Here is a 24,004-nt window from a genome sequence, read left to right on the forward strand (position 1 = left end):
TTGGTTGTAGACTTGGATCAGTCCTTTTTGTGTCATACATAAATCCAGAGTGTGACTAGTGAAACAGCACTTCCTGCAGGTGGGAAGAGGAAATCGGGAATTCCTCTTCTTCCAGGGAACTTTCCTGTCCATGGCAGACCTGATCCTCCTGGGTGCTGGGCTGCCCCAGCACCACCATCCTGCTGAGCAGTGGGGTGAGGGTGCCTTCATTTGCAGATATCCTGGTTGAAGCCAGGCTGAATTACTGAGAACCAAATGAATGTTATCACTTAGCACCTTAATTATTTTATTTAGCTGCTGTGGCCCTTTGCATAGGATTCCTCATTAACACTTAATTTACAGTGCCCTTTAGGGATAATTTCAAACAATTCAGCTCAGTCTCCCCCTTCCCCCCTTCCAAATGAACAAGTAAATCACTCACAGTGACTAATTAGGACTTTCCTTTCAGCTAAATGAAGTCTATAAACCCGCCTGTGGATGTGGAGGTTTTTCACATGTCTCCCTCAGAACGCCTGGCCTTGGGGATGCCTCAGGTGCCTGGGGTAGGGATGAGACAGGACATGGAGCTCCTGAGAAGTGCCGAGTCTTCACTTGTGTGGTTGTGGCTCTGATGGAGAGGATGCCTGGCATGGGTGCCCATATCCTGAGCTGTGTCTGCCCCTTTGCCCTCTCCAAGGATAACCCCCAAATCCCTGTGAAATGACAGCAGTTGTGGCAAACAGGGCTTTGTTGTCCGAATCTGAAGGCAAGCTGGCCACTGAATAACAGTGGCATCACTGGGGTGACATCTCTTGCGTTTTGTGGCCTGAATTGTGCCTTTTCTTCCCTTTTCCCCTATTTTAATGCTGAAATAAATCACCCATGGGCCAGGGGGCTGCAGAGCAGCCTCGCTGCACAGCTCTCACCTTGGGTACCCCAGCAGAGGGTGCCCGTGGCTCAGATCTGCTCATTCTCAGAGGAAGGATTCCGCACTTGAGACTGACTGAATCCTTCCTCTGGAGCAGCAGGGATGAGGATAAAGCCATTTCTGTATTCTTGACTTATAGGTAAGTATATACATTTCCAATTTCATAGGAACTGCTGTTTCTCCTTTTACTTTCTTTCTTATTTGAGCAGTACTTTAACAGAAGAGGCACTTTACTGGCATCGTGTGTGTTTGGGAAACACACTATTCTCAGCCACTCCAAATGAGGAGGCAGGTGAGTAACGATGGCGCAGCTATTTTACTTCTAGAAGGCTCCCAAAAACCTTTGAAACCTCAATGCCCACAGCAGTTCTCCCAACAGGGTGATGTGGTACATGGAAGTTCCCATTTGTCCATCGAACATTGCGACTCCCCTGCGGATTTCCCTGTGCAGCTGCTGTATCCATGGAGCACCTTGACTCGGCACTGGAGTATCAGGCAAGGATTACAGGCAGTTGCATAAGGCTTGGGTTTTGAGAGACAGGGATTTAAGCGTGTAACTAGGGCTGCAGCTCAGACTTCTTTGCTTGAGAGCTGCAATACAGGCTCTTGTGAGTGCAGTAATCCCACTCTGGGTGGCTCTGCTGTTCCCATGTAGCCTGTTTCCCTCGGTGGGAAGTTCTGCCCTCACTTTGTCTCACTGGGATCCCCCCTCTGGCCAGCTTTTGGATGCATCTGCCATGGATGATGCTTTCTCCTGCTTCAGGCTGAAGCCTGTGAGGAGCACAGGGACCTCTGCGCAATCACACCTTTGGAGATGGAGCTTTGTGCTGTGTGACTTGCCCCATATCTAATAAATGCGAGCCATTAATTGGATCATTGCCCACTTCTCCAGTTAATTTCCTGGGTATTTTTAAATGTTAAAATGTAGTTTTTATAGTCTTTCATTATTTTTAGCCTTAAGCTTCCCTATAATCGTCCCTGTAATGTAACTGTAAAAACCTCCCAGCTTTGTATCATAAAAGGAGGACATTAATTGTCATTTCATGTGTACATCAGCAAGATCAAAACATGCTTCCTGATTACTTCTGTGTGTACATACAGTCTCTTTGATATTTAGATATGAATAAAGTGTGCGTGTGTAATGTGAAAGTCAGCTCTTCCCTCCCTGCTGCTTGGCAGAGGCTTATTTACCAAATGGAGTTTAAAATGTAGTCAGTGCCCTTCCAAAATGATTTCTCAACAATGAGAGTGTCTCTGAGCACAGTGGCACAATATTTGCCCCCTTGGGTCAGAAGATGCGTGCAGAGCCTCGGCCTTTTAGTGCTCAGACAGGGGCAAGCACAAACCTTTTCATCTCCCCAAATCGCCTGGCTGCAAGAGAAACTCCTGCCCTGGGTTTTGCTTTAGTGCACAGATTAACAACACAGGGAGGAATCCCATCCCATCCAATCCATCGCTGGGTTGCAGTGAAGGATTCCTGAGGCTGGATTTGGGACAGGGAACACCTCTCCTTGCAGAGCTTGGAAGGGCTGAAGGGAATAACCTGGGGTGCTGCTGAGTGCAGGAGCCCACAGGGCCCCTTCCTCGCCGGTAGTGAGGAATCCTCTGCTGCGCCACAGCCCTACTCCCAGTTTGTAAATGTAATCAACCTCGAGGTCTTGTTACTTCCACAGGTGCAATTAACATCACCATCTGTTAATCCCTGATTAATGATGTTTACAAATATGCTACAACATGTTAAAATGTGCTGGCACTATTATTTCCATTCCCTTTTTCTCCTCTCCCTGTTCCGTTGCGGCTTTCCCGGCGACGGCTTCCGTGCATCCCACCCTTAGTGCGCAGACAGTTTGGTTTCCCTCTTTAAAAGCACTGCTCAACTCCAAACGAGCTGGGGGAATGAGTTCAAATCAGAAGGTCAGTGCTGCTAAATGGGATTTAATTGCACAGGGGTTGAGGTACCAACTGCTGAATCTGAAGAATGAAACTTTGTGGGGAGCAACACACGGTGCGGTTTAAAGTGTATTTTTATTGATCATCCCACAAGTGATGTGTTAATGGGAAGAGAGGCTTTGCTTTGGGTTTCGTATCGATGTGGAGTTGTAATAATGTCACACAGGAATATTGTGGACGGGTTTATAATATGAGAGTGTGTTTTCTATTAACTGCTGCCTTTTCAACAGAGAGAGGAATACATTATAGCCCTACTGTATGTCCTCCAGATCTAGGTTACATGTAATTGCTCAGTAATTGGTAGAACCATGTAAAAGCCATGGTATTTGCCAGTAAACCCTCCTAAGTTACCATGAAATTGAAGTGTGATATTTATTCTCTACAAAACTTGCTACCCAAATATCGTGTACGATCAGGTTTGGTGTCTCTGCAGTGGCTGTGCTGTGTGTAACGCCCACACAGCTCTGGATTTGAATTGATCTCTTTCATCCTAAGGGCTGGGGGGTTCTGACCAGGAGGTTCAGGGGTTATGTTGCTTCAAGGGAAGGTGCTTTAACCTCCCTTAGGCTTCAGGCTCAGGATTATTGCACTTATTTCAAGGCTCAACTTAAAATGATGGAGGTTTGGAGGTTGATGAAGGAGTTCGTGTGTTTTCAATGGAATAGTAATTACATGTATGATGGTTTCTGAAACCTTTGGAGATTAAGGAATTGTCAGTTCTCTGGGGGTGCATCTGCAGATCACCTGTATCTTAGCTTCAGCCTGGAGAATAGACCTTAGAGCAGCTCCAGTGCCTAAAGGGGCTACAAGAAACCTGGAGAGGGCTTTGGACAAGGGATGGAGGGACAGGCCAAGGGGAATGGCTTTAACCTGCCAGAGGGGAGACTGAGATGAGCTCTTAGGCAGAAGCTCTTCCCTGTGAGGGTGCTGAGGCGCTGGCACAGGGTGCCCAGAGAAGCTGTGGCTGCCCCATCCCTGGCAGTGCTCAAGGCCAGGTTGGACACAGGGGCTTGGAGCAAGCTGCTCTAGTGGAAGGGGTCCCTGCCCGTGGCAGGGGTTGGAGCTGGAGGAGCTTTAAGGTCCCTTCAACCCAAACGATTCCATGATTCTTGTAATTTAGGATGTTCAGAACTGTCCCCAGCTTGGCAATTTCCATTATTTTCTTTGTTATTTTCTATTTTGCTGTGTTTTGCTCATGTGTGAGGACCCCACGCTCATGAGCTTTTACCTCTGATGGAGGTTTTTGCCCCCTCCTGCACCAGGGCTGGGTGTGTTCAGTGGCGACTCCTTATCACCCTCCATGTGGCTTTAAATACAGGCAGAAGTAACTGCCTTGCTTATGATCAATAGTTTTATATACTTTAAAATGTAACAACACGCTTTGAATTGATGCAGAGTTAAACCTGCCAATTTTGTTTCTCACTGGCCTGTTTTAGAAGCTGCAAACTCAGCAGTGCTTCCTATGCTTGGCAGGCCAGAGCTCAGCTGTTTTCTCTGGAAAGCTGAACATCCTACATCCCATGGATTCAGCCCTGACTCTAGTGGCTCCCTTTTCATGACCACGGAAGCTGCAGAGCTGCAGTTGGGTATAAATGTCCTTTCTTTTGTATATTTTAAAGCTGCCTTTGAGGGGTTTGTGCAGAAGATAAAACATCTGCCTGATCAGGTGGGTTCAGGCTCCTGGAGAGGTGTTGCCTAGGTGTGCCAGCACCTACCCTAAAGCTCATCCAGTTCCAACCCCCTGCCACGGGCAGGGACACCTTCCACTAGAGCAGCTTGCTCCAAGCCCCTGTGTCCAACCTGGCCTTGAACACTGCCAGGGATGGGGCAGGCACAGCTTCTCTGGGCTACCTGTTCCAGTATGCCTTTTCCTCTGTACTTTGGGGCTGGGTCTTTTGGTGCTGGCTTGGGATTGGGAGTGGGAACAGGAGTGAGCTGGTCCTGGCACGAGAACAAGTAGGGGATGTGAAGTGATGCTGCAGGTGGTGCAGGATGGGGTTGTCCCACCAGCATGCTTCAGTCAATGTGTGGGGATAGCATCATACATGAAATATATATATGCCATGGAATTACAGCAAGGAGAGTTTCCCTTTTGCATTTGGGATAATTCCTGGCACATGAGCTCCTTCCTATGAGATAGGGTGAACCCCATCCCTCCCCACTGAGTCTGGAGCAAGTTGGTGCCATAAATCCACCTTGGGCACAGGGTATTCACAAGTAGGGAGCAGTTAAGAGCAAGGGGGATGCAGGAGTGATGCTGAGGGCTTGTGTCACCCAGCAGAATAGCTGAGGGGGGGTGTCTGGCGGTGCCTTCTCAGCTTTGCCAACCCTCATTAGCACCTCTCAGCAGAGCAGAGCTTATTCAAACTCTGTATCACAGGGCTTTTGCTGGAGATTGCATCTGTGCCTAATATGCGTTTTTATATAAACAAGGGTACTAAATGGCCTTTCAGTTCCCTCTGTAATGTCTTTTTTAATGGAAGGTCCTGAATTAAGAACATATATGACTCTAAGAATTTTCTAAGTGATATTGAAAACCTATTGTAAAGTAGGATTTCTCCTTGCAAAATTATTTTAATGAGGTTCCAGTTTATTTTCTGGCTATATTTTACTTACTTAATCCTCCAGAGGGGCTTTTCAGAGGCAGCATCTCATTTTCAATGCAACTATTCTTAACATTAGGGAAAACTACCTTTCTGAAATGCATGAAGGGGAGGGGAGAAAAAAAGGAAGAACCAGGGGAAGATGTACGAGATAAGAATAAGCTTGAAAAGCTTTGAGGTGGTTTATGGCTTCTCTTGAAAGAATAACAGTTCATGTATTTTTGTTATGGTGGGGTTTAATGATGCTTGCAGAAAAAAGATAAGGTAGAAATGGAAATATAAAATTAAACCAGCAAAGTGGATGGGATTATTTTAGTTACTAGTATTACCTGGGGAAAACGCTCCCGGCGTTGCTTATCTACACTAAATATTTGCTTTTCTAACAGGGAAGGCCCTCTGCATCGCCTGGAGTGAGGAGAGGAAGCAGCATCTGCCTGTGGTCCAGCACCTCTGAGAGGATGGAGACGTCACTGGCTGCCCCCGTGGTGGGTTCATCCCATTGCATGGGGCTGTTTCTGCCGGGGTTGTGCTGGGTGCCACGATGGGGAGATGATCCCTGAGGGGCTTCACAGCCTTGTGTCTGTGGGGGGAGCAAGAGGAAGGCACAGTGGGACCTGGTTCCCAGTGTCTGTGCCTGTTCTGGAGATGCTTCCTCCAGTAGGATCCAGGCACAGCTGATCCCCAGGGTGGTCTTGGGTTGAAGGGACCTTAAAGCTCATCCAGTTCCAACCCCCTGCCATGGGCAGGGACACCTTCCATTAGAGCAGCTTGCTCCAAGCCCCTGTGTCCAACCTGGCCTTGAACACTGCCAGGGATGGGGCAGCCACAGCTTCTCTGGGCACCCTGTGCCAGAGCCTCAGCACTCCCATAGGGAAGAGCTTCTGCCTTATATCCAACCTGAATCTCCCCTGTTCCCATCCCTCCCCTCTCATTTCACCCCATCCATTCCTGGCATGCGGACACCCTATAGCAATACATTAAAGGGCCATAATTCCACCCTGTTCCAAGAGCTTTTGCCTTTGGCCAGCTCCACACGTTTCCAGTCTGAGCTGAGCCGGTGTGGATCATACAGTTTGATGGGGACTTGACAGCATCAGCCACATCTCAACTCATCTGCAACAGGCACGGCCCCTGAGCATCCTGCTCCTGCCATTGGGTCACGAGAGGTAAACCCGCTGATGAATTAAGCCTGACATGTGGCCTTGAGCCTCTCTGGGTAGTTAATTTTTCAATTTCTTTCGTGGATCTGGGCTAGTGAAGTTTGTTTATAATTAAAGTACTTGGAGATTTATACTTTAGTTCAAAGAGCTGAAAAGAAGCAGTTTCTATGTAGGTTTCTTCCCTATCAGAATCTAAACCAGATTATTATGTAAATTCTTTTCGATCCTAAATTCATTATAAAGTTCAATTTCAGGAAATGCTCTTGACCATCTGCTGCTGCTTGAAGAAATGAGTCTTGGAGATTGTTTAGTACCAGAAATATTGTAGGTATTTAGGGTAGATCACAGTGGAGCATGAGGGCAATGTACTGATTCCTCAGCCTGGTTATATAAAGCTGTAGTGCTGATGCCACGAGCTGAGTTGGGAAGCGCATCCACAACAACAGCAGCTTCTGCTCTGTCACCATCCTGGTTCATCCTGGCTCACTGTGTTGTGCCAACCCCTTCCCATCCACACTGATGCCTCATAGGGAGGAGCACGAATTCATTCCTGCTCTGCAAGAAAGCCGGAGAGGGGCTTTGGCCAAGGGCCTGTAGGGACAGGCCAAGGGGAATGGCTTTAACCTGCCAGAGGGGAGACTGAGATGAGCTCTTAGGCAGAAGCTCTTCCCTGTGAGGGTGCTGAGGCGCTGGCACAGGGTGCCCAGAGAAGCTGTGGCTGCCCCATCCCTGGCAGTGTTCAAGGCCAGGTTGCACACAGGGGCTTGGAACAAGCTGCTCTAGTGGAAGGGGTCCCTGCCCGTGGCAGGGGTTGGAGCTGGATGAGCTTTAAGTTCCCTTCCAACACAAACCAGTCTGGGATTCTATAATGAATGAATTGGTTTGAGATCCCTGGCATGAAAAACACCATGGAAACACGATTTGCTATGTATTGTAACCTCCAAACTTGCTGTGTCCTGATCCCCAGTGAACTTTTGCTCTTGATTAGAGCAAGAGGAGATGAAGCCCTTGTCACCCACACATGCACAGGGCTGGCGTCCCGCAGCACCACTGAGCTGTGCTGAACTTCAGTCTTCTCTCCAGTGTATTTTACTACCAAATCTTGTTCGTTATAAGTGGTGTCAGGTGCATCAGATGAAGCCCAAGAGCGGGGATACAGATGTGCTCACATCCTGAACGCTGCTCTTCCCCAGTTCCCAGCACTTGCTTTTGTGTTATTCATCCTCTCCAAGGCACTAAAAGATGTTTTTACCCCTCTGCTCCATCCCATTTGTATGGGGGAGGGATGTATTCAGTGTGGTTTCTTCTCTTCCACTGCAGCCTCACTCAACAAGTGCAGCACCCACGGGGCCAGCGGCTGCTGCTGCTATTGATCAGGACCGGGGCTGCCCTTCCCAGTGACTGTGCCCAGTATTGATGGATCGAACAGGGATGAGGCTGGGAAGCAACGGCTGCTGGCGGGAGCAGGAGGTGCCGTGGTGGGGGTGTCCCCAGGGCTCGTGCTGAGCATCACCCCAGCATCATCCCAGCACAAGGGGATGCAGCCGCCCCAGGGTCAGGCTGGGGATGATGCTGCAAAGGGAATGTTCTTTAATACGGAATCATGTACAGTGCTTGGAAAGATGAACTGTAGTGGAATAGACTTGAGAAGGGCACTTGTGTCCATCTGGATGCCTTGTGTCTGCGTGCAGGGGCACCTATGAGTAGTAGCAGTATATTATATATATATACTGCTATTATAAGCGTCTATTATATATATGGCAGTGTGTGTTATAGGTCTAGAAGCTTCTATAGGCGTGTGTGCAAAGGGCTCACCACTACTCCCAGTGTAGTAACTCCAGAGCATTGCCTGAGGTTGGTGTTTTAGCAAACCCAGTTTCACCACTGGCCTATTTGTACTACCACAGTGTGTAGGAAGCCGGGCAATACTAGTGTGGGTCTAGAGGATGGGGATGGTTCAGCAGCCCTTGGATAAATATCGGAGTGTGGAGTATGACGGAGAGGTTTTGTTGTTCCTGTTGTTCTTCATTCATGTACACGCTATGAAACCAGCGTTTTCTTATCTGGAGCTGTCCCAGGCTTCAGCATCCAGAGGCTGGTGATCACTAATCGCCTTATTTCCCCTCCTTCAGGGAAATTCTAACTCCTGTCCTCTGCCGCTGAGTAGATCTTTAAGCTGGTAATAACGTGAGACAGAGGGAAATTAACGGCCTCGTCCTGCTCTTCCCTGGCTGAAAACGGCAGAATTAAAGAATTATAAAGGTATAAATTTGCATTTAGATGATTTTTCCTCCTGATGAGGGGTTTGGTTTTAATGGGGGGGTGGTGAGGGAAGGTGTTGTGCCATCACCCTCCTGTCCGACCACTGCTTGCCACTGACCCCGATGTGCTGGGATACCTCCACTGACCCATTCCCCCTTGAATGTCATCCCCGTTGGTGACACCCACAGAGAGGGGATGAGGAGGGCAGGCAGCCTTCCTCTGCCACCAAGTGCTGCTGCAGTGATGCCGTGTGGGTGCTGCACCCCTTGTGCTTCACTGGGGATGTAAGTCTGGGATGCGGGGACACACACACAGAGTGGGACCAGGGCTGCAGTGGCCTTTGTCTGCCTGTGCCAAACAGATGTGAACAAACCCGAGTTCGATTTCCAAGACCGCCTGGGGAATATTGCAAACTAATTATAGCAAACAGAAGATGCTCTCCCCTCCTCTTGCAGTTTTTGATAAACATTGTCTCCTCTCCACAGCTGAGTATTTAATTAGTGTTGATTGTTGTTCGTGTGTTCAATAACCACTCATCAGGAGGGGGGTGTCCGCTGGGGCAGCGTGGCCTGGAGCACACAGGAGCCGAGGGTGTTCATAATTAAGGATGCAATTTATTTGAGTAAGTCATGTGCGCAGGGCCCTGTGTTTTAGGTTAATTTTCAAGGTTAAAGGGTAAAAGGAAAAACAGCTCATAACTTGGGAGGATGAGGAGGGAGGGTTGGAGCTCAACACTGTCATATAATCACAGAATGGGTTGGGTTGGAAGGGACCTTAAAGCTCATCCAGTTCCAAGCCCCTGCTGTATGGAGTTGAACTCTCCAGCTCTGGAAAGGTTTGGTACAAAGGGAAAAGCAGTGGGTGCTTTGTCTGGGTGCTGCTGGGTGTGCTGGGCTGAAGGTCACCATCAGTTCAGGTTCATCAAACCACACCATGGTGTGTGGGAAGTGTTCTTCAGCCTCCTGTTGGCCTGTTTGACCTAAGGAATAATGATGCACACCAAGATCCCTGTGTGCAGCCCACACCACGCTGGGCAGGGATTTGGCTTTGCTTCCCAAGCACTGTATGGATCACTCCCCTTTAGAGGAGGAGAACTAAAACCTCCAGCAGGAACAAGTGTGGTTTTAAAGGCATGTATCAATGCTCTCTGGAGACATGGAATGAATTGGTACAAATGATCTCTCTTCTCATTTTCCAGTGACCATGCACCTGTGTCACTGCTTACACCAGTATATGGAGGGTGTCAGAGCATCTCTTCCAGAGGGACATGGAATTCCTTTTGCATGCTTTTAGAGATATCACTATCATAGTGTATGACTGGGCAGGACTCATCTGGGTCCCCCCAGCACCAGTGGGCAGGCACTGGGCACAACCCCTATCCTGCTGCCAGGATGGGTTTGTGTGCCAAATAGGGAAGCACCAGCTAAAAGAGTAAATAAGCAAATGCCCGTCTCCTCCCTGCATGGTTTCCCCTTTATTCCTTTCTGTGTTGATCCTGCCGTGCTCCTGACAGGGTGATGGAGCTGTCATGCTTTGGTGGCCACCGGCTCGTGATCCGGCACCTTTCCCTGTGCTTTAATCTCTCCTCTCTGCTCATGTGGGGAGTCTGTACCTAACCCCCAGCCAAACAAAACGTGAAGAAAAATCAAACCCAATTACAGCCCATTGATTTCCTTCCAAATTTGCTTCTAATACACTTTTTGACTACTCCTTGATTTAATTCATTTATTTCCCCCCCTCAGTTTTCCTTTCTCCTCTCCTTCCCCATCCACTCGCGCAGCAGCAGCCTCCTCCGGGGAAGCGAGCGGCAGCACTCCCTGTGCTGGATGTGCCGAGCCCCAGAGCACTTGGGAAATGCCTAGACCAACGTGGGCTTTTTGGCTCTTAATAGGCAGTAGGGATGATCTGTGCGCTGAGCATCTTCCTAAGGGACAGGTAGGAACATACATTGCTTTTTCCCTTCCCTTCCTCCTCTTTGTAAGCCTGGCCGCTGTTCTCAGTGAGAGCATCGCTGTGGCAGGGGCTGTGGGCACTGCTGCTGGGCATCAGCAGCTCCTACACCTTGCTGGGTGTCCAGGAGGGTGCCCCATGGGTTGTGTCCAGTCCTGGTGGGCTGGGGTGGGCAGTGGGGCTTGTGCTGGTCCCTGCCTCTGGCACTGATCAGTGTGAGCAGAGGTTTGGCTGTGGAGCAGCTCCTGTATTGCCTGTACATGGATGGTGTGTCCTGGTACCCAGCATCGCTCCGGGGAGCCAGTGAGTGTGAGACCCCTGTGGGACACAGTGGCTGGAATGCTGGCACTGCAGGGCAGACCCCATTCCGGCTCATCCCATTTCACCTTGGAGCTCCTTCTGCAGTCCTAGTGCATTGGGCCATCACTTTGGATTTGGTCCCTTGCAGTGGGGTCGGTGTAGGGACATGGCTGGGGTATGTTGGATATAGCAGGAGAGAGGCTCTGTGCTCAGATGGGGCTTTGAATTCTATGGTGATGGTGGGGAATGGCCCATGGTCAGCATTCCCCAGGTGCTGCTTCCTCCAAGCTGCCATGGCATGCAGGGACACCAGGTTAGCAAACAGGCGTGTGACCAGATGCAGGGCACCCACGTGTGTTGCAGCTGGATGTAACCCCAGCCTTGGTGACCCCTTTGCTGGGTGGCAGGGGAGGCTGGAGGTGCAGAGTCCTGCCAGGGAGCTGTGGGCAGTGAATGAAGGGTTAATGGTGGCTGGAGCTTTCTGTTGTACATCAATATATTGAATATCCTCTAATCTGGATCTGCGGGAACGGGGTGAGATCCGTGTGGAGCAGCAGCCGTGTCTTGTCCTAAGGGTGCTGCAGGGTGGGAGGGCTGAGCAAGGCTGCCCTCGCTGTGGCAGTGGGATGGAGGAAGGTGAATCAGTCTCCTCCCCTTTCCCTGGGCATAACCTGACCCACCATTCACAATCGGGCTCTTGAAGATGTTCTCAGCCGTGAAAACGGAGACAAAAACCCCTGAAAGAACAATACCCCAAAGGCTGCCCCATCCCTTCCTTCTGCGGGGGATCCTAAGGCCGCATCCTGACCGCAGCCACCACTGCCACCTGTGCATGACCCCAGTGCCACGGAGATGCAAACCCCCATCCATGGCATCCCTGGAGATACCCGCTTCCAAGAGCCCAGCCAGATTTATAGCATAAGGAGATGTATTTAGGCCAAAGAGGGTTCAGTTGTGTTAATTATGAAAATCTAAAGATAATCTATATTTAATGTCAAATTTGTCTCAAATTTCCTAAGGAACGGGGAGAATAGATGCACGTGATGACATTTAAATGAAGAACAAGGTGCAATTAAGCTCCAAAATGTACAGTAGACTAATTGGGAGAGGATGACAAATATAGTTATCATCAGCAACTAATTAGGGACCTGCTTTAGTCTTCCCTGCTTGATTAATCTTGACTAGGTGCTAATAAGTTACTAGGCCAGTAAGTTGTGAGCAGGCTGTTTGTTGCTCCTGTGGTGTGGCAGGGAGGTGGGTTATGTTTGTGCTGAAGGGGGATATTCCTATTAAAGGGGGTGGTTTTATTAAGGGGGGATCATGGGTGAAGCCACGTGTTGGTGCTGGAAATATCCCCATTGTGATCACTTAGGCATGGTCCCGTGGTGAACTGAGCCTTGGAGCACAGAGGGAGGAGGATGAGGATACCGGGAGCGCTGCCTCAGCTCTGGTGACACATCCCTTGTCTCCCAGATTTACACTCTTATCTTTTTGCATTGAAAGGTAAGAATAATAGTAAAATGTTAATGCTGTACTCTACATATAATACTGTACATAAACGGATGACATGACATGGGAGACAGATAAATCACCGCTGTGTTCAGACAATAATCTGCCTGAGACAGAATAACACATGAGTTCTCCGAGCAGAGGAATGTGCTTGGGAAAACAGGGCTTTACAGCCCAAATCCTGGCTGGCTTTTACTCGTGCCTTTATTAGAGTTTGCTTTTAGGGAATTAGATGTACTTTTAAATATTCTGGGCCCTGCACTCAGCGCTACAGGAGCCTGGAAATGCGCTCACAGGTAAGTGACTCGCTGTGACTTGGTCCCGTTAGACATCAAATGCATTTGCTAGAGCTGGGCTAAAATGGGGAGAAAAACGTGTTTCTGCCTGGAGAACATCTCTGGTCGCATCCCTGGCATGGTGTTCCTTGTGAGTTTGGGGTGTTCCCTAGGGAAGCTGCAGCCCCATAAAGCTCCAGCTTCCCCTTGGGAAGGTGATGTGGGAAAATTGCCTCAGCTTGGCTCTGCGTGGCTGGGATGGATGTGGTCCCACACCCATCCTGGGCTGTAGCTGTGCTGGAGAACATGAACATCAAGTGCTGGTCCTGCTTGTGGAGCACCATTCCCACATGGAGAACATCTGGTGGGTGCCATCCCATGAGCGCAGAGCAGCTGGGAAGGGGACGATGCTTCCACCCTTTCAACAGGGCACTCCTGCCAACTCCCCCTTGAAATCCCCAGGGGATTTCTCCAGCGAGGAGATGCCGCTGCTGGCTCGAAGCCTGTTTGTTCCCAAGGAACAATCCCAAGCGGTGGTGGCAGAGCAAAGCCATTACCGGCGAGGATGAACTTGGCTCAGTCTCCATGGCAACGCTGGCCGGGCCCCGGCGCTGCTCCATGCACACGAGTCCCGTTGACCTCACTTAGAATTATTACCTTTAGCCAAATAAAATAATTTGTGTTAATAAAGAGCCCGTTTCCTCTCGGCCTCCACGAGCCTTCCCCAGAAGGCAGAGTGACTCCTTAATTACACTTTTACTGCGGGGTGATTAATGCTCAATGTGTGATGCTCCGTTTAAATAAGTCGCTTATTAACACCTTTAATATGCTTTAATTTTCTTCCTTTCCCCCCGTTTCCCACCTCCCCTCGCCCAGGCTGGTGGTGGGAAGGGCTGCACAGCGCTAGGTGGAGCTCCGATGTTAGGGATGGGTGCCCAACCTGCACCCGTGGATGAGCCCTGGGGTCCTGCGGACCCCCTGAAGGACAAAGTGATGGGAAGCAAAATGGGAACCCCAAGGATGAGGGTCTTGAGTGAAGGGCAGCCATGGGATGTTGCAGGGCAGGATGTGGCCATGCTGGGTGTGGAAACTCCCATCGTGGTCCAGCTCTGTCCTCTGTGGCTGCTGGAGATGGCACATCCCACCCATGAGAGATGCAGATGGAGCAGGGCTGTCCTGAGGAACCTGCTGGGGCACAGCAGAGCACTGAGCACATGGCGGGGGGGACACCCTTTTCTGGTCATTCCAAACAGGGTCTGTCTTTGGGATGGGTGATAGACGCTGCTGTGGTCCCTCCATCTGCATGGAGGTGGGTGAGGAAGTCATCACTGGCACTCATCAGTGCTTTCCCTTTGGATACTTGGAGGCAGGATCCAGGCACTTGCAGGCGGTGGCACCCTTTGGGCAGGACCATGGGAGGGTGAGAGAAGAGGGCAATGTTGAGGCCCTGCATGGCATTTTAAGGATCATTTTCCCTCCTGCTCATTGTGTGGTTGGTGCTTGGCTGGTGTTTCAGACAAGGCAGCCGTCTCTGTTGCCATCTGAAATGGGTTGTTTCTTGTGATTGCAGCTCAATTTCTAAAGTTAAAAAGTCATTCTGGTTTATATCAGGTTTCTCTTTTAGAACAGTTTTTATTTGTGCAGCAACAGATGTTTATAAATACATGTTGTTATTTGTCACATAAGAGAGTGTATTAACAGGAGTAGTAGATTCCAGATTGCTTCACCTTACTGTGTGTGGGTTTATGAGGTGCCAAAACCTCCTCTTTCCAAATCTCACGTGTGATAATTTGCTTACAACTGGGTGAAATGTGAGGATGGCTCCGGCCAGGAGCACCTCCCAGAGCACCTACAGCCTCAGGGTGCAAACCAGGACATCCATCCGTGTTGGTTCCCAGCATGGGAACTCGATCAAGTAAATCAACATCTGGCATTGTTGTAGAGTTTGGAGATAACATCGGTGGTTTCTCCCTTTGCAGCCCTAGGTGAAGACGGAGAAGGTGGCAGGAGATGCTGGCAGACATGAATGCAACGGGGGAGCCAGGGCTGTTAAGCCAAACTGTTCCCTGTGCAAAGGATGCCATGAGGGATGCTGCGAGGGATGTCACAAGGGATGCAGCAAACGATGCTATCGTGGATGCAGCAAAGGATCCTATGAAGGATGCTGCAAGGGATGCCACAAGGGATGCAGCAAACGATGCTATCGTGGATGCAGCAAAGGATGCTATGAAGGATGCTGCAAGGGATGCCACAAGGGATGCAGCAAACGATGCCATCATGGATGCTATGAAGGATGCTGTGAGGGAGGCAGCAGAGGATGTTGTTAAGGATACTGCAAGGGATGCTGCCTCCACGAGGCCAGTGCTGCTCTCCTGCTGCTGCCAGCACAGGAGCTGAGTTGTGCTCTGGGCACCACGGCTCCTGGGGTGGCTTCACCCTTGCCCTGTTCAGGTCAGAGGTTCCCAGAGCTTTCCCCATCCCTGTGGGAGCAGGATCAGGCCCTGCATCCACACTGCTCTGTGTTACTGTGTGATCGATGCTGTCCTTCAGCACCGAGAGCTCCCGTGCACCTCTTTAAAGAACTCCATTTACTGCTACAATGAACACAGGCGGCTCGGCAGGGAGCGATGGAGCCGAGGGGGAGCCTCTTTATTTATACAGACAGCTAAAAAGGACAACCTCACAAGAGACGACATTTACCCAGCAGACAGGAGCTGCTTTCCCAGGTTGGGTTCCTCCTCCTTCACACCATCCATTTTGGATCTTGGAATTCCTGCCTGCCTTCCCGGTGGAAGAGATGCTCCCTGCAGCCCTGGTGCCAAACACATCGATTCTGGGCTAAACTGTCCCAAAGTGCAGCTGATTCCCTCTCCCAACTGCCTTTCCCCTGGTTTCTTCTGGAAATGGGATTTATTATCCCTCTTATACAGTGGAATGTTGAAGGGAACTTGTTAAAGAGCTGCTGCTGCTGGGGGGGTGCTGAGACTCACTGCAGGGTTAAACAGAACTGCAGAGAAGCAAATGATTCCTGAATGAACCTATCCCTTAATTCATCAGTGAGAGCTCTGGAGGCAGTGCTCAGGTGCTTCCCAGGCATCATCTGGTGGAGCTTTCCCTTGGGAACCTCAGTTTTTCCATCCAGGTGCCAGGTAAGGATGGCTGCAGATTACCTGGAGTGCAGAGTTACCTCCTCGAGTTATTTCCTTTTCTACCCTCAGCTTGAGGACTTCCAAAGGGAATTGGAGGTTTGCTGTTGTCTCATCCCCTTGCTACTGATTCTGTTTTACTGGTTTCTCCTTCTCTTCTCATCTTCTTGGTTCAGGCTGGAGGGGACCCTGGGAATAATCTCTCATTAAATGATGCTAATAATTCTATTCATAGAAAATGCCTTGTAAAAGCCATAAAACCTCTGGTTTTCCCCTGCTCTGTCTTTCTTCTGGGGTGGGAGATGTTTGTTGCTTTGGTTTTAGTTTCTCTTCCCCTTTGAGTAGTTTGGAAAAGGGAGGAGCTTTGCTTGGGTTCAGTCTGTGGAGCCCCAAAGCTCTGGTTGAGGAATAGCTGACGGAAATCCTGAGCCTCCCACTGATTTCAGTGCTAAATTAGGCATTTTCTTCATTGTTCCTGCTGTTCACCACCTCTCCCACAGAAAGGCACCAAAGACCCCTCAGCTCCCTCCCCTGCACTTCACCATTTGGAGTTCATTAGCTTGGAGGGCTGAGCTGTGCATCAACCAGCATTTCTTAATAGTCATCTATTTCAGGACTAATTCCCATCAAAAATGAGCTTTTATTGCATTAAATAAAACTTCAGGTAATTCTGAGAATAATATTTCTCTAATGTTCAGGACCTGGGGTAAGTCTACAGCCCAGTTGATGCTGTTTAATCAGCGTGAAGCTATAGATACGGCACTGGTGGGGTGTGCAGGTTATTCCTCCTTTCTCTTTATTTTCCAGCTTTGTACCTTTAGTATCACTTTGCTTGCAGATGGGTATTTTGCTCTGTCATTTCTGACCTAATGGCACTTGCTTTTGCTATGTTTCAGCTGATGGAGTTAAGCAGCAAATAAAGGGAGGTTCATCTTCATCGTGTGATGGCAAGGAGCTGGTGGGGTCCTGCGCTGAGGAGATGGGCAGTAGCAGCAGGTACTGCCCCAGCCCTTTGGGGATGCATTTATAGAATCCCAGCCTGGTTTGGGCTGGAAAGGACCTTAAAGCTCCTCCAGCTCCAACCCCTGCCACGGGCAGGGACCCCTTCCACTAGAGCAGCTCGCTCCAAGCCCTGTGTCCAACCTGGCTTTGAACACTGCCAGGGATGAGGCAGCCACAGCTGTTCCAATGTGCTTTTTCCTCTGTACTTTCAAGCCTCCCCAGGTTTGAAAGTGTCCCCTCCCCTGTTCCATCACCAACTCCACCACATCCCAAACCCTACCTCACTGCCTCCGAGCTGCCAGCACGCAGTGAAGCCTGCAGGGACAGGCAGCACCTCCCCTGCATGTTAAAAAACTCCCTTAAAACTTAACAGTGGCCAGTAATGAACCAGCAAAGGTTTATTGCCTATAAAGGATAAAATTAATGTAAGTTATCCTCATAAACTCTCCTGATTTGTGCTGGTCCTTCCTGTTCTCCCTGCGTGGCTCTGACAGCCTGCTCTGAACTGCTAATGGGGAGCTCTTAGGCCTTGCTGGAGCAGGCTAATTAGCAGGTACCAGCCTTGCTTTGGGTGCTGACAGAGCTCAGGATGCTGCTGTGGCCTCTTCATCCCATGGCAAAGCAGAGGCACCAATTCCAATGTTCTTTAAGAGGCTTCCTTACTAGGACACAGTCTTTGGTTAGTAACAAGGTGGTTTTGCACTGTTGGTCCAGCCTGTGCTCCCGTTCCACCAACCATCTGCACTGGGAATAATTCCTCAATGGGGAAATAATTCCTCAGTGGGGGAAATCCCACCTCAGTTTTTCTCTAATGCTGTAGCTAAACCAAAATGAGAAACTCTGCTAAAAAAGCACAGAAGACAAATGCATACAGCCATGTAGCACATGTACCTGTGACTTACAGCCAGTGTGGTTTTATGGGGGTTACTTATTTCCAGTTAATTGATGAGGTTTAAAGGGGGAGCTAAACTTTTAGCCAATATATAGGGGAAATGATATTAAATCCCCATATTAAAGCTCATCATTAACCTGTTTGGGTTTTATTGGGCTAATGGTGAACACAACAGGCTGTGAATGGGGTGTTTAATTATTTCAGTGAATATTCATCACGTACAGGACATTGAGAGTAAATAAAGGGAAGAAATTGCTCCACAGTGATTGGGAGGTTGATCAGCAAAGGTTTGTCTTTAAATTGAGTGAGCAAGAAGCAATACACCTGCACTGTAAACCCTCAGGTTTGCAGTTGCTACATACATACATATATATATATGCACACACACACACACATATATATATATATATATATATATAAAAGAAATAAATATATCCTTTACTAAGCAACTTATTAGGGTTGTTTTCAATGGCAGATATTTAGGGAGTGGGTTAAATAAGACATCACACAGGCACAAAGTGGAGACCTGCCCAGCTACTTCCTGCAAGGGCTACCAAAGCTCTGATGGAAGTTCTTTGTCCTACATTGTGTATAAGGGCTCGTGTATGTTTAACTGGAAGATGGATGTCCTACAGACAATAGGATTGGATGCCATAAAGGGACGTGTGACTTGTGATTTAAAAGACTTGGTAACTTGTAGAGTGATGGTCTAAAATGACTTGATTTTATAGCTAGTTTCTGCCATCTGAGTGATGCTGCATGTATTGGTTGTATTTATAACTTAATAGCTTTTCTCAATTTTATTAGACTTTTTATGATACTTGTGGCTTTATGGTACTTCATAATTTCTCTCAGATTCATTAAATCCCATTGAGGGAGGAGCTAATGGCAGGTGATGCATTCCCAGTGCCATGGAGCAGTCCATAACCCCCCAGCATCAGCTTGGCCTCCTCTGGACTCGCTCCAAGAGCTCCACGTCCCTCTTGTGTTGGGGGCCTCGGAGCTGAAAGAAGCAGCATCTGCTTAGGGTTTATATCATACCAAAACAGCCCCGGGGCAAGCACAGGAGGGATGCTGGACATTGCCTGCAGGCCCCAGGAGTCCTGGGAGAGGAAGAATAATGTTTCTTGGGGTCATCAGTGTCTTTCAAAGGTGCCCTCCATCCATGGTGGGATTAGGGTAATTTTCCTCTTCTTGAACCAGTTAAACCAGTTATTTCCTTCCATAACCATGAGCCAGCAGGAGGGAAATCTTGCATTTAAAACCAAGGGGCGTTTTGGCAGCTTGGGCTTTGGTATTGACAAAATTCGGTGCTCTGTTCACTGTAACCTTTCTGCTTTGGTAGATTCCTTGTACCAAAGGCAGCGTTTCTGTGTTTTAAGGGTGCTAAAGCCTCACCCTGCAGTTAAGCTGATGCCAGCCCTTCCCAGTGTGTGATGGCATCTCGGTACCACCACGGGGATGGTTTGTGTGGGAAAAAAACATCCCTGCAGCTTGTCAGCTTTGGCATTTCTGTGCTTGAAACTCACCCAAAAGGAAGCTGAGCTTAAGAAAACTTGGGCATGACCCAACAGTAATCCATAGTAACGTATTGATGGCTTCTTGGGGTGTTGCAGCTCTCCTGCAATGGCCTTTTCAGCCCTAAAATCATAGCCTCCAGGACAGACCCAGCAGCATCTCTTCTTCTATGGGCTTTTTTCCCCTTTCTTTTTAAGAAAACAAAGGGAACCAACCTCGGAAGCCCCCAAACATCCCCATTTTTAACCAAAAATGTCATTTTTGTTAGTAGTACAATAGAGACCAAGCTGCAGGGCCCCAAGGGCAAGTGCCACAAATTCCCAGTGCCCCAGCCCGGGCTGTAATTGTCTCTGAAACAGCCCTCATGGAGCAGAGCTGCTCCTCTTTAGAGGCAGATCAGGTCGCTTTAATGTATTCCCTGTGGAGTGGGAGCCCCCGGGATTATTCCTTTTGTATCATTTAAAACAATTCGGTTCCCAATCCCACTTCCTGGAACATGGAAGAAGGTGGGGTTGAGTTCTCCAAGAAGCTCTGTGTCCCTATGGAGGGTGGTGGTTTGGGAGGGGGGACAGTGGTCCCCATCACCTTGCTTTCCTTTGCCTCTTTACGATCCCTGGAGATAAGGCTCTGCCTGGCTCGCCGCGGGTTCATTACCAGCTCTTGCTCGGAGGGGCTGCAATGCATTTATAATTTTTATTGTTATATCTTTTAATTTTATTTTGCTTTCCTTGCTGTCTCGCACAGGGGGAGATAGGAGCCCGTATTTATTACCGAGCAAACCATCTCCCTCCGCCAATGTATGTATCAGTTAATTTAATCTCCCCAGTTTTATTTAAACTGTTTTTCCTCCCTTTCTTCCCTTCCCTCCTCCCCTTCTCCCCCTCCTTTTCCTCCTCCTCTCGGTGCAAGGTGATCGGTTTGGGTTTTTTAACTGGGAACCGAAACTATCCCGGTGCCTTCTCGAGCGGCGGCGCACTGAAAAGGCTTTCTCTGGTTGCTACGGCGTCGCTCTGCCTTTCACTGCTTGTGCCTGGGTGCCTCCCGTGGCCCCCGTCTGATTGACATTTACAAATTACCAAGCTGAGAGTGTTCAATCTTTGACCCGTGTGTTTCTATTCAGCAATGAGTGAGATTTGCAAGCATTTTGTCATATAATTACTGCAAATCCCTTGAAAATTTCCACAACAACGCCTGGATGAATGGTAATTTGTGCCGACAGCCGCCGGTGCCTTCACAATGCACCAAGATGCAAAACAGGCCCATTTTTTTTTTCTTTACCCTAAGATTTCTAAGGGGAGGGGGGGGGGAGGAAAGAAGGCAAAAGAAATGTTTTGCATGTGAGAGTGTTGTAAAATCTTTGGATTGTTGGATTTGTTTGCTTCCGTCGCCTGTATTTGTGCTGATTTTATTGTATTGACTGGATGCATTTTTTTTCCTCCCCTTCTACAGTTTTATTGTGTGTTGGTCATGTGCATCCATCACCCGCATTGTTCTCCAGGAAATTTATTCCACCTTTCAGCATGCTCTTGATAGGACTTATTGCATTACTAGTTAAGTGCTGAGATTTGCTACTACAAAGCTTTGAAACAGCCCCTTGTAATGTTTATTTGCCAGGCATGGCTGAGATCATATGTTTTCGTGACACTTGGGGTCCAGCTGCAGCTCAGCAGCTGGCAGGGATGCGCTGCTCAGGGTTTGGGCTTGTGGGATGGGTTGGGTACATCTCCAAAGTGGGCAGTGAATGGGAGAGCAGCAAAGACCAAGAAGGAGGTGGGTGTCCAACACCTGTTGAAATACTCATGGAATCATGGAATCATTTGGGTTGGAAGGGACCTTAAAGCTCCTCCAGCTCCAACCCCTGCCACAGGCAGGGACACCTTCCACTAGAGCAGCTTGCTCCAAGGCCCTGTGTCCAACCTGGCCTTGAACACTGCCAGGGATGGGGCAGCCACAGCTTCTCTGGGCACCCTGTGCCAGCGCCTCAGCACCCTCACAGGGAAGAGCTTCTGCCTAAGAGCTCATCTCAGTCTCCCCTCTGGCAGGTTAAAGCCATTCCCCTTGGCCTGTCCCTACAGGCCCTTGTCCAAAGCCCCTCTCCAGGTTTCTTGTAGCCCCTTTAGGCACTGGCGCTGCTCTAAGGTCTCCACAGAGCCTTCCTTACCTATAACTGTCTGTATGATAATGTTTTGATGGAGTTCAGTAAAGTATTTGCCTTTAAACAACACTTTCAGTTCATTCAAACCACCTTTTCAGAACTTCCCTACACTGATGCATGTCTATCTTTATATGTGTATATATATGTATATATATATGTATATGTATATATATATATATATGTATATTTCTCTGTATCTACAGCTGATGCTGCTGCATTGGGAGCCTTCCCAGGCTTTTTGCCTGACATGAGAATCATGATAGACGTTTTGTTTTGGTTAACACCAAACCAACCTTGCAAGAAGAATAAGAACCAAATCCTGTTTTGGTATTGCTTTTATTTGCTGCCTTTTGGTGCTGGCTGCGTTTCTGGGCCAGGGCAGAAACCTCTGCTTTTCGGGGTTTATTTAACATGAGGGTGGTTGTGCTGCTGCTGGTGGCACCACATCAATGGGTTTTCTCGAGGGTACGAAACTGGATGTGTTTGCTGAGGAGAGCAGAGCTACGGGAGGGCTGATGGGGGTGAGCCCAGCCAAGGGCTCGGCTGGGTCTGCAGACCCATTGCTGGAGCAGGATGTTTCCCAAATGTGACCCAGTGCAGGAGCCCCACAGAAGGATGCTGGGGGTGAGGCTGGGTTGGCTGCTCAGGGTCAGCTCATCCTCCCCCAGCCAGTACTCATGGGGCGCATTTTGATACCTATGATGAAAACCCCCTTCCAAATCCCATGTATGATTATTCTTCCTGTGGTGTTCCCTCCGAGTCAGCCTCGACTGCACTGCAGTATTTTCCCTTTGCTGAGGAATTTCCTCCCTTGTCTTTGCAAGTGATTATCCCAAACCACAGCGAGCAGCACTAAACCACACACTTCAAGCTCTGGGAGCCGTAAGCGCAGGGATGCTTGCGCAAAACCAGGCTTGAATGGGTTTGGATGCGTTTTCTTTGGCCGCTTTTAAACGTGAACCAGGAGCAGGCTTCTAGGAGCTGAGCAATGGGGAAAAATTGGGTAGGGTGGGATGGGAAGAGAGTCATGATATAACTCACAAGGTATTGTCCATGTGGAGCTGTGTTGCAGGAGCGCGGCGTGCAGCGGGTCAGCGTGACGGATCGCAGGCAGAGTTTGGCGACTGCAGCTTCTGAACAAACCACTCTTGTCATTAGGCTGGAAATGTAATCTCTGCAAAAGAAGAGGCTATGGTAGACTTAGCAAGATCTGTTCCTGTTATGGGAATTTAATGCACCTGGTAGAAAGTAACTGCAGGTCATCAGGTTTTATTGGCACGGTGCAGACGTGCAGCGTGATGAACTGATGTGGCAAAACATTCCCAAAGAGCAAAAATAAATAACCCCATGTCGGGGTTTGTAGTGGGTGTCATTGAAATCAGAGCAAATGCTGCTCTTCAGACACTTGCCTCTTCATCCCTGGTAATTTCTGCTGCTGTGCTGCTGATGGAGATGGGCTTTGATAGAGGGTTCGCAGATAAATTTTGGTCTGACACATATCTCGAACTTGTGTAGTCACCTACTAATTTAAACCAATTTGCCCTGGGTGATGGGTGAATACACTTGAAAATTAAATGGGTCTGATTTAAGCAGCCCTTCTCTGAAGCCAAAAGATTATATAATTAAATTAAAAGAAAATGTGTTTTATAATAAACTGTATTTCCTCTTGGCAAAATCCAATTTTGAAACAAGATTGTAATATCATATCTAAAAATGTTTTCCCATGGGTATTACCAGTCTATTTCATTTAATTGTTTTCACCCATCATATTACGAGCTTCCCAAGTAGTGGAATGAGTGTGTTTTTCATGAAGAACAAGGGAGGAAATGGCAGGGAAAGGGAAGGCTGGCCCTTGAAGATGGGGTGGTTGTCTTGCAGCCTGCTCCAGGCTCCTGGTTCCTCACCCAGGGTGATGCTGTGGCTGGCACAGATTGAGTGTCACACGGTTAGAGCCTGATGGCCGTGAGGCTCTTTGGATGAACGTGGGTTCTGGGGACCTGCGACTGGCCTTTGGTGTCTCAGGTTTTCAGTGTCCAGTGCAGGAAGGGGCTCAATGAGCTGTGCTGGAAAGATTCTGCACTTAAGCAGAAAATATTTAACACTTTGGGTCCGAGCTGCTGGGAGCCTTCCTCCTGTTTATGCCAATGCAAAGGGGTTTAGTAATGCTGGGGGGTCCCTGGGTGTGCCCCAGCATGAGGATGAGCAGGATCAGGCCCCCGGGGTGAGTGGGACCTGTTGTGGGGCCGGCAGCACTCTGGAGTGGGATTCTGGTGGGTGCCACAGTCATCCCACCAAGTGCTCAAACCCCAGATGAGGGGAAGCTCCACATAACTACAGGGTAGGCTTCAAGTGAACCGTGAGCCAATTCCACCCTT

The 24,004-nt window shown here is 48.9% G+C and overlaps 2 long non-coding RNA genes across 6 annotated transcripts; both read left to right on the top strand.

The window, feature by feature from the left end:
- Positions 1–2,301: 2,301 nt before the first annotated feature.
- LOC130593968 (uncharacterized) lies at positions 2,302–15,013 on the top strand. 5 transcript variants are annotated; one of them, XR_008970938.1, is made up of 6 exons: positions 2,302–2,821; positions 8,753–8,882; positions 9,368–9,504; positions 10,663–10,817; positions 12,505–12,635; positions 14,896–15,013. It is a non-coding gene; the product is annotated as an uncharacterized LOC130593968 (long non-coding RNA). The 5 variants fall into 5 exon arrangements; XR_008970937.1 differs by lacking the exon at positions 2,302–2,821 and adding an exon at positions 6,350–6,626; XR_008970936.1 differs by lacking the exon at positions 2,302–2,821 and having other exon boundaries at positions 8,427–8,882.
- A 196-nt stretch (positions 15,014–15,209) lies between these two features.
- Positions 15,210–17,142, top strand: LOC130593948 (uncharacterized). The gene is made up of 3 exons (XR_008970931.1): positions 15,210–15,642; positions 15,974–16,065; positions 16,959–17,142. It is a non-coding gene; the product is annotated as an uncharacterized LOC130593948 (long non-coding RNA).
- Positions 17,143–24,004: the final 6,862 nt, after the last annotated feature.

The sequence above is a fragment of the Pezoporus wallicus genome, unplaced genomic scaffold, assembly GCF_028554395.1.
Source record: "Pezoporus wallicus isolate ANWC-B61680 ecotype Strahan unplaced genomic scaffold, APGP_CSIRO_Pwel_v1 contig_8143, whole genome shotgun sequence".
Classification (NCBI taxonomy): domain Eukaryota; kingdom Metazoa; phylum Chordata; class Aves; order Psittaciformes; family Psittacidae; genus Pezoporus; species Pezoporus wallicus.